Below are 11,584 nucleotides of genomic sequence, written 5' to 3' on the forward strand. Positions count from 1 at the left end.
TCTAATGATACTTATTGCAGATCAGTAATCAACATTAGATCATCAGGATCTATGACATTAGGTCATTTAGTTGACTATCACTATACTTCCAACTTCAATATATATAATCCTTGTTTAGTCTTTGATATTGATTGGATTGGGAATTTTCACAAAGTAATTTCCATCATTATTGGAAGTGTTTTTGGTTATCAAAGTTTTATTGAAGATATCAGAACTACTTAAAAAGACATTTGCATATTGTTCGTCTATATTCTTTACCAAAGATCAGTTGCATCTCTCTAGCTGTGAATTAAAGAATATATCAGAAGCATGGGTGATATTACTTGTACATAACATCAAGATACATGCACAATTGCATTGATATATCTACCCCAAAAAAATATTGTTATTAATACCTAACATTTATTTGTGGCAAAATAAAGAATTGAGTATAAGTAATAATAGAAAGAAGTTTATTGTGATTTAAAATATAAGGATTTAGTCACAGACCCTTAGGAGTCATATAAGGGAAGATCAAACATTAGCTCTAACCTCAAATAAGGGATTATTAACAAGCTAAAAGTTATCCTTGTTTCTGAAGTCAAATCTCTCTTCTTCCAAACTTTCCTTGTCTGATTTCTCTTGACAACGTTTCAAGTCATAGGTCTCAGCTAGGTTGTCCACTTTATCATTTCTTCCTTTGTCTTTTGGTTCCTTGAAGTGTTTTGTTCCTACACCTTGATTTTCTATTTTTTATGTTTTCATGAACATTTATCAACTTATCATTTTTTCGCTTATATCAATCCAAGGTCCTATGATATATAGCTATTGATCTATTCTTGCTTACTGTCTTGTTACCTCATCCTTAAAGGACTTCAATGCTATATGTTAAGATTTTTGACAAGGTAAATGTAAGTGAAGTTCTTGAAGCAATATTTGAATTACAATACTTAGTCTGAACAATCTCTCCTATTTAATTTTCTACAACTTCTCTCTTTCTTGTGAAGCTATCATCTTGGCATGCCTAGATATCATAGAGCTCTTTCAACATCTTCAACATGATTCCTTAATTTCCCTAGTTCTTCGCTTGCCATAGTTTCATCAAAACATTTTCTCACCTACTTGTTCCTATCCTTCACTATCACATCTCTTTGTCTATCTTCCTCGAGGTGATTAGATTTGACACACAATGTATTTTTTGATTGACTGACATTAGAAATATTACTCTTCTCATGCACAAACACTGACATGCTAGTCAATGTCATGTACTTTTTAAAAGGTGAAAGATAATTTTGATCAACATCCTTATCTCCAAGCAGCTTCACATAATCTGAATGATGACCCCTAGATTCAATCCCTACTATGTCATCCTCAATGTATGACGTTGAGATGCAGTAAGAACAATCTCATAATCATCATCAATCCATGTACTCATTTCATTTCTGACAGAAGGAGGACTCAAAAAATTAACTGCTTCTATTCCTTCCAAGTGTCAAAAACTATTTTCTCTCCTTGTATCTTGTTACCACTGTTTTTGGTGGTCTATTAAGGTTAGATTCTGAAAATCTTCCTCCCATTCACTTCCTAACTTGGTTTTTTCTCGTTCTTCCTTTTTCAAGTGAGGCTTCATTTTTTCCTCTTTCTCGGTTTAAATGTTGTGGTTATTGTATGGAGACAAGTAGCTTTAGGATTTAAATTATCCACCTCTAGCTCATGGAAACCCTTTGCTTCTACATATGCACGAATCGATCTTTTGTACATAGCACTATGCATTGGAGTGGCAGTTAGATTTGTACTTTTTACACCACTTACCAATATTTGGCATGAGTAAATTGAAAAATAGAAATAAACACAATTTCAAAGTTAATATTGTGGATGGCCGCAACACATGAATATAGAGGATGGTCCCTCACAATGACCTTAAGGACAAAATTTTGAAGAAGTTTACAAGGACACAGACATAAGGCTGTTATCTTCACCTTTATACATTAGAAAAGTAACAACTTAGTACAAATAAATAAATAAATCAATCATTTACTAAAAATTTCAATTTATTTTCCAGCTTTTCAATCTCTAAATTTTGTCTTTGTAGATTTGTAGTGAGAAGATTGTGGTGCACAATCTTTGAAGTTTGCTAGCCCTGTAGCAGTTCTAGTTGTGAGTGGAATTTGAGCACATTTGAAGCCCTCCACACCAAGAAGTGCAAAATACTGACTCAATAGTACTTAAATAACCCTGTTCTTGTGCAATACATTTAGCATCTACCTCTCATTGACCTTCATGACATACTTTCATATTTAAATTCAACTGTCAATGATATGGACGAGCCTAAGAGACACTCTTTTTTAAGGAAGGTAAAACTAAAATTAATAAAGAAGTAGCAGAATGGGCAGAAGGTATAACCACATAAGAAGGCAGAAGGTATGTGAATGGATGCAGCTGCCTACAATATGCCTATTAAAGAGATAATTTTTCTCAAGTTGAATCAATATCATCAACTTCAAGAGCACCCACACAACCACTAAGAAGTTCTACTCATAGAAGAAATTTGTAAAATATTAATTGTAATTGCAATTTTTCATCATATAACACCATGATTGTATTAAGCTTCTTTATTGTTTGTGAATGAATGAAAAACCACTTATTTTCTCTCTGATATCAGTTTTATAAATGTTGTTAAATGTGCTTTTTTATGTTTGGAAATTTTGTTGAGTTGAGTCCAAGTCAAATTTGGGTTTGTCAAGTTTTATAAAGTTACAAGTTTCTTAATTTGTAACTAAGAAATAAATAATGAATTCATTAGTTATGTCACAGTCACCTTACTGCTCATGAAAAGTAACTCTTCTCCATTTTCACTCTTCCATGAGGTCACTTGTCCACCATACAGCAATACCTACACAAATATAACATTAATAATTTATACATATGACCTAAAAGAGAATTGATAAATTGAAAATGACATCAGAACCACAACACAGATTAATCCATTAATTTTTGTTGACACAATGTTAAAATCAAGGGATAGAGAAAATAAAAAGGAAATAGGAAGTAGATCTAATGAGCCATATCAAATATAAGATCAAGGTTACATTAAACCATCCTATGCTCTTAAACTAGTATCAGCAACCAACAACAAATGACACAAGACCTGCTTGGACTTGTTACAATCCTAAAAAATAGAACCAATTATTTTTTCCTTTACTCACAAGGTTATAAAAACTACCATAACCAAAGTCCAAAAAATTCAAAATCCAAAAAGGCATGAATTGGAGAGAAAACTCAAAAGCTTGATAGAAAGAACTTAAAACAATAGATCGTTTCAAATCTCAGTACAACCTCAACGATGAACACAATTCAAGAACAAAACTTATTTATTGACCAAAAGAATACCTTAGAGCTTCTCTTAGATTGAGATTCTTGTGTAGATTTACTATTATTTGAACCAGACATTGATGTCCAGGCATGGTTCAGCATAACTTGAGTTTCTAAGCCTAACTTTCTAACCTCTAAAAATGGAAGTTCAAATGTCGATCCCAAAAAATTAGTTGAATAATTGACCTGCAATAAAAGAAAGTGAGAAAAATTCATATACATACTCTATTAAACATTTGAAGACATGAGATTTCTACATTCCATCAGGTGAAAATTGAAAGAGCTTCTAGCAGTAACTGTGTAGACATTTTTCAATCTAACTAAATCAAATTAAAACAAAAATTATGTTAAAACACCATACAATTAGAAGTTACAGACTGCACAACATTTTTGTAGTAATAGAATCTTGAGAAAAATGTAAACCATATCTAATACAATGCAATTACATACCTAGGTCTTCCCAAACAACTAAGTGGTTGGTCATGACTAAAAATCTAAAGTACAGGATCAAACATTGTTGGATAGAAAGGTTTCCCAGCTTCAAGCCATCCAATCTCATGTTCATTTTTTTCCAAGACTGAATCCCCAGGTTTCTCCTCCTGAAACTCGTCCAAGAATTGAACAAATGCCTCAAGTGTCAGATAGCCAACCTATTGGGGGAAACTAAAGCTTTCAAGGTGAAACTAATCATGTTTGTTGAAATGTGATAAATAAACTTAAAGTTTCATCTAGAGTTACTTGTTAGTGAATATACATGTAAGTTCATAAGGATCATTGTGATGAAACTAAGTTGCAATCATGATTCCAAGAACAACCTGCCAAATAATAAACAAGTCAGAATATGAATTTTATTAAATTTTAAAAGTTTAGAGATTAGAGATTGGATCTGTGAAATTTTAAAAGGTTATTGTTTCAAGTGGTTCATTTACAAATCTTGTTTCATTTGAGATGGTTAACAAATTGAATCTACCAAGAATAGCACATGTTAGGCCTTACAAAGCACAAGGATTGGATGTTGGATGTTGTGTTGATGTGAAGGAGCAAGCTTATGTTCCCTTCACCATTGGATCATATAATGATGTTGTGCTGTGTGACATTGTACCTTTGAGTGGTTGTCATATAATTTTAGGAAGGGCTTGGCAGGTTGAGAAGAGATCCCTACATGATGTCAGAAAGAACACCTACACTTTCACAAATAATGGAGAGAAGATGGTATTAACACCATTGGAGGAGCACAAGACAACTTCGAAGGTGTCAGCGAGCATTGACATCTTTGAGAGGTAAAGGTTCCTAAGAAAAGAGGAACATGGTGAAGCAATGGAAGATGTTTTGATCAAAAAGGATGATGCTTTGAAGCAAATAGCTAATGAGAATGAGGTTGAGGAAAAGAACCTAGAAAAGGATGATATGAAAACAAGTTGTCCATTTGAAGGACAAATAACAAATGAGCAACAATCAAGTGTTGAAGAGCAAGGAGAACCTAACACCAAAAAGGTTCAAAAGGTTGTAGCAGAGGTAAAGAGAAAGGATGCTGATGAAGATAGAAAAAGATCAGGTCTTGAAGGGCTTAAGGGAAAGGAGATGATTGGAACAAAGATGAAAAGTACAAATGTTGATGTAAATAGCAAAGAAACAAGGCTTGGAGAAGCAGATATGATATTGATTGGTTCTATATGGTGTCCATTGAAAGTTGGACAAAGAAAATTCACAAAGACAATGATGACTGAATTGGATAGAACAACCACCAACCAAGAGTTGGTATACCAAGGCAAATGGCAAGGGTGTGAAGACATGTTGCAGACAACAGTAGAGGTCTCAAGGTGCAAAGAGAAGGATGAGAAGACAATGGAGATGAAGAGCCAAGGGAAGGCTAAACAAGGTGATTATATTCCAAGCATGGAGAAGTATGAAAATATGAGTTATTTTTGGTTAGTTATTCTAATTTTGTTGCAGGCATATGAGAATATGATGGAGATTCCTAGTGTGGGGAAGATAGCAATAATTGGTAAGAGTTATGTTCTAGAAGGAGCTTGTTATTGCTTCTTGTTTCTACCTATTGTTAGTATCTTATTGAGCTTCACTTTGTTTCGAGAATAGTTTAATATTCTCTACTAAACAGGGCCAACCACGTGAAGGTGGAAGCTCATTTGGCCCCACCACCCTCCCCCTAACATCACTCTACATTCCCCGTTAACATCTAACATTCATTCATTCTTTCAACCATTAATAAAATGTAACATTCAATCAATATCACATGATAACATTCAATCAATATCACATGATAACATTCATTAACACATTAGATTCGTTAACATGCAACATTCATCAATATTCTACATTAACACATAATTCATGAACATTCATTAGCACATAATTAAATTCATTGAGACATAAAATTCATTCATTATCAATTAAGGTATGTAGATGACAATCATTTCTTTTTTTTCTTTCTATTTCTTTTTTCTATGTAAGCTCTAAGAGGAGCATCAGTGTCATCATCAATTCCCCCCTCATCAGTTGTTCTGTTCTCTATTCTTGATGATCTCAAATTCCTATGCTGTTGCAAAGGGGGGTCCTTTGCAATAACAAATAAAAGAGTTAAATTAAAAATAATTTATTATAATTGTTACAAGTATTTAATTATTTTAAATAACATAACAGTGGCACTCTTTACCTGATCTGACCACATCATTTTGTCTGGACTCAACGTCAACACGGTCATGAACATTGGCCCCTCGATCCTCTACAACTGCTATACAAAATGTTACTTTAATCCAAACACCAATTGCAATTACATATAAAAAATTTAATAGCAAATGTATACCTCCACCACTAGGATACACATCATGCGAACCTTCAGCATCCACAGATTGTGTAGAAGGATTGTCAAGCTGCATTCTGACATCCTACGCATTGTTATCATTGCTTGCTTAAAACAGATATACTCACTTTATATTGGAACTTAATATCAAATAAACTAATTGGTAAAGTATTCAATTTGAAATAAATTTCATTTAGCTTATTTACCTGTGGCTTAGATGCATCATTATTAGAACCTTCCACAATGATTTCAGCTCGTAGCCGTTCAGCCACGGCTCTATAGCCTTGTTGGAAGCCAATTCTCTTATCCTCTTCTGTGAGGCATCTCTTGAACTCTGAGCCCTGCATTTTTGTGTGGTATGGTGAATTTTACTTGCATTGTTTCATCAACCAATGGAGGGTAGTTAAAATATCAACAACAAATCATCTATATCCATCACAATATAATAGGAGAAAAATCGAGCAGTTTTGATGGAGCAATCTACTATATAAATGTTGTGTGTTTGTATGCTTTGCTTGTACCAACATATTTTCTCCAAATTCTTAAGTTGGGTAAGAGTTAGTTCAGCTCTTTGGAAATAAAAATGGCTGCAAGTGCTGCTACATTCCCCCATTCTTTCAATCACTGCCTTTATTCTCAACTATTGGAGGAAAATTCAGTCTCAACCATGGCCTCCATTTGTGAGATTTCTTCATATGAGGATTTTGTGAATGAAGAGAAAAGTAAAATATTAGTGATTGGAGCCACTGGTTATATTGGTCGCTTTGTTGCTCTTGCAGCTGTAAATGCAGGCCATTCTACCTATGCTCTCATTAGACCCATCACTACCCATGATTCTGCCAAAGAAAAGTGCCTCCATGAATTGAAAGATTCTGGTGTTAACATTGTCTATGTATGTCACTAGCTCTGTTCATAACTAAGATTTTGTGGTAGATATGTATGGCACAGTTGTAAAGTGTGTGTACTTGTTTAAAATATTGATTTTACAGACTGTAGATTGTTTTGATTGGTCATATAGGTTTAGAATATATGATTAAGCTTTGCTTATTTGTTCATGGTAACTACTATTGTAGTTGTTTGCTAAATTGTTAGATAGCAGTCATCTCACAAATAATGATGTTTGACTGTCTTGTTGTGAAGTTGGGTATTTAGAAATTATGTTAAGAAGGGGTGTTTGGTCAGTGATCTCCTTATCAATGAGTCTAATTTGGTTGGGATCATGAGCTATATTATAGTTGTAAAAATTTGTGTTGTAATGGGTTTAATTAATATCTACATGTTCTGTAATGGGTCTTATTAATGTGCATGTATATTATAATGGGTGTTCTGCAAGGAGATTTAAGTGATCATAATTCAATGGTAAAGGCCATGCAAGGCATTGATATTGTTGTTTCAATTATGGGCGGTGGTCAACTTACAGATCAGCTTAAGATTGTAGACGCCATTAAAGAAATTGGCACTATTAAGGTCAAAACATAGGACCCTAACATTATTACCATGAATGCTTGTTAACTGTAATAGACTTAAGAATTGTTGAACTTTGATGCAGAGGTTTCTTCCTTCGGAATTTGGGCATGATATAGACAGAGCCAATCCAGTAGAACCAAGGCTAAGCTTTTACAAAGAAAAGAGAGTTGTTAGGAGGGCAATTGAGGCATCCAACATTCCATACACTTACATCTGCTGCAATTCTATTGCTGGGTGGCCTTACTTTTATCATACCCATCCCTCTGAGCTTGCTCCTCCCCAAGATCAGTTTGAAATCTATGGAGATGGAAACATCAAGGGTGAGATTTTAAATAATTTCATATTAGTAAATGAAGGAATCTTCACTAATCTAGATTGCAGAGTCTGACTTCAATTGTTGAATTGTTTATATTGAATATGAAAATCCACTACTGTTATTATATTCTATTGACCTATTTATAATTGATGAGCTAAATAAGGGAGTCCTAGAATTTCCCATCACATTATATAAAAAATTTGATACAATTTTTCATTTACTAATACTTACAACTCTTGCTTGAAGTTTTGAAAAACCACCAGAGCCGAGCTTGTGTGTCCCGTGCTTTTCTAGTCTTGCCTTTGTTGCCTTTGATGTGTCAGGCAATCTATGAAAAGTTTGAAATATGTTAGATAGTATAAATATAGAGGTTAATTAGTACATAATTAGATTCTCAACAATATCACATACCTTGTTGTATTCTCCACTGGTGTAATATTATTTTTCTTGTCAGCTTTATACTTTCCATCCAAAATTAGAGCCTGCCACTCAGCCTCAGGAACATAGGGAGGATGCTCGTACCTGGGGTTATCCCATAAATTTTTTTTGTACTGGTCCCTAATATACTTCAAATATAAACCAGCTTTTTCAAGGAGCTTGTTTCTCTCAAATGCACAAGGTCCAAAGAGTTGGGTCATGCTCTCTATAAGATCATCCTTCAACAGTTTGCATTGGTTATTCCACCTTTTAAGTAAAAAAAAACATGTTAGACTCATAAATGAAGTGAAGCTACCTTTAATATAGTTCAAGAAATGGATGAAAAGGAAAACTATTATAGTAATGATATGAAATCAAAATAGTGGTTTGGGGTTTTAGTTAGGATATGATGTTCCACCAGGTACGCATGGTGGGCCCGAATATTCGCAAACACTCATCACCAAGTTTTCTCCAAAAAGGATCATTCCCTACAAAACAATCATGGGATCATTAGTTGATGAAGAGTGATCAAAAACTAAATTACTATTATATCACTATAGAATAATAATAACTTTAAAGTACTTGGAACTTTGGCTACTTTTAATGGAATGCCTTCATTGTCGCTGACGATCAATGTGACATCCTTCCCCGTTCCCGTACTAGGAACATAGGAACATCCAGGAAATGATGCTACAGCTCCTATTGCAAAAAGTTTCATAAGCTTCATAAGTCTTTGTCACGAAGTATAAAATAACAAATGATAATTAATGTTAAAAAGTTGTAAAAAAAAACTGTTTGTTGCTATCATAAGAGAGAAAAAGAGGGATTTGTGTACCACCAAATGGTGCAACAGTCGATGCCTATAAGCTACGTGTTGCTGACTCAACAGTCAGAAAGAGATTTGTGGTTGTCTTGGATGGAGGCGGCGTCATCATAGGATTCAATTGATGTGAAGCTGAAGAATAAAATTGTTAGAGCATGCATAAATATAGAACGCGTGGACTAGCATGGACAAGATTGTTAGAGCATTAAAAAAAGGATTGTTTGAGCATGTATAATCAATGATTATGATCATTCCTATATATATTCAGTGGAAAACAGAAGTGGGGAATGGAACATGCGATCTACCTGAACCACCTGCAGCACCCTCATCATGGGAATGGGGCTCAAAATCACGCAAAAAACTCTGTAAAGACAACGCATCCATATTTTAATTAATGCCATAAAAGAGCATAACATAAAAACCATTATTGAACTCTTGTTCTAATTAAAAATTTCATTAATACTTACTTTTAAGGTTTCAGAGGTGTGCATCAATTCAGCTCCCCTTTCTCTTATTTCCTGAGTAGTAGGCTTTATGGTTGCCAAACGTAAAATTTCTCTGTCAATTTTCTTTAGCAACTTTTTAGTCGAACCGATCGGGTCATCGGTGTCTGCTAAATCAATATAAAAAGGGTCCTCCTCAAGGGGGGGCTACTGATCAGGGACTGCAGGTTCCTTTCCCTCCCTCTGACGACTGGCCCTCTATGAAAATAATAGTATTAGTATTATCAAAATTACTCCAAAACAATGAAGAAAACAACAAAAAAATTAACATTTTGCTTCTATCTAGTTTGCACAATTATAATGAGTTTTACCTGCTCGTGTGTAGATGAGTCGGGAACATCGCCAACATCCCCTCCGGGCGGTTGCTCCATATTGTGCCCCTGTGTCAAAGATCAAGTATAAAAATGTTAGCAAAAAATTTATTGACTAAATGGTATGTTGTAGTCATTGATTAGAAGTTGGTTTAATAGTATGTACCACCCCCATGATAGTAGCCTCGTTTGTATCTATGCAGTTCAAATTGTAATCAATAAGAAGCTCTTCCCCTGCACGTATTGATTTTATCGCACAGATGAATACACGATTTCCCTCGCGTGCCTCAAATATGCAATTGGGTTGCTTTATAGTTGACCCAGGTCGTGTACTATTTATAAAACTCGCAATATTCCCTGTTGCTTTTGGCCTTCCATCAATCTATATAGCCACACTTTTACTTTGATTATTGTCTTGTTGTTGTATATAACTTGTCGAGAGGGCATACCTATGCATACTTTTTTTATATTTAACAATATGCATCCAACTTTTGTAATCGTAACATGGTCCAACATACTCCATCAATTCAGAAACTTTGTTGTAAGACACCTTTATGTCGTCCATAGAAAATAGGCCCAAACCATGTAGTGATGATGGTGCTATGCGATATATCCTCTCGTTACCACAAAAATCAGTGTTTATTGGAGGAAGTTCCTTGGGTACCCAATGTTTCTGTAGATGTTGGTACCTCAAGGGAACCTCGATGTCGCCTTCCACCTCATCATCATAAAAACATGACCCCCCTTGAGCAAGGAAAAATTTCATTCGTTTATTGAATTTCCTTCTAGTCCTTTGACCTCTAGTTAATCTCCCTGTTCTAGATAAATTGCATGTCTCACTTTCCTCTTCTATTCCTATATTTCCCTCACTCGACTAAGACACTTCTGACAAATACCTATTCGCTGGTACCTGCAAATGGGAGAGATCTTAGAAGAAATCAATCTTACTATTGATAAGTGTATTAAATAGACTGTCTATAAGGAGTATTGACTTATACCTGTCGATCCATGAGACTGTGCAGGATGCTCCTGAAAGGGGTTCAGTTTCCTGCAAATTTGATTCAATTATTGTGAGCATAATCACATCATAATCATAATCACATCCATCATTAGCATCACATAAAAATTAAAAACATTAAAAGGTACACAATAAAACACTTAAATCAGGCTCACATTATAAGCCTACTAGGGAAGTAGGCCTAGTGAAGGGCTAAAACTGGGTTTATGTATCAACTGATGAGTTGAGGGCTTAGTCACCTTGGGGACATGCTATTTGAAGTTGTTTGATGTGTGTGGAGGTGGAGGAAACACCTATTTAAGGTGAAGTCAAGTTTGGCGCCTATTGAGGCGTTGTGAGCATTTGATAGTTTGTTGATTAGATTGCTTGGATGAATCTATTGGATGGATTGAGGGACATTCATGGGATTATTCCAAAGATGTAGAACCTAAGGTGGCATAAGGATTTGGTGTGCACTCCGATAGGTTATGGAGTTGGCTCGGATCAAGGAGAGGGATCTTATGAAGATGCTTGGTTGGTGTTGTGAGAACACTATGGAAGTCCCTCTTGTTGTGAAT

General features: G+C 34.7%; 1 pseudogene across 1 annotated transcript; it reads left to right on the forward strand.

The window, feature by feature from the left end:
• The first annotated feature begins 7,489 nt into the window (after positions 1–7,489).
• Positions 7,490–8,027, forward strand: LOC149530873 (leucoanthocyanidin reductase pseudogene; annotated as a pseudogene). The gene is made up of 2 exons (XR_016358370.1): positions 7,490–7,639; positions 7,722–8,027. The product of XR_016358370.1 is annotated as a leucoanthocyanidin reductase pseudogene (transcript).
• The last annotated feature ends 3,557 nt before the right edge of the window (positions 8,028–11,584 follow it).

Source organism: Cupressus sempervirens, chromosome 11, assembly GCF_028749045.1.
Source record: "Cupressus sempervirens isolate cs-2001-9-10 chromosome 11, ASM2874904v1, whole genome shotgun sequence".
NCBI lineage: Eukaryota > Viridiplantae > Streptophyta > Pinopsida > Cupressales > Cupressaceae > Cupressus > Cupressus sempervirens.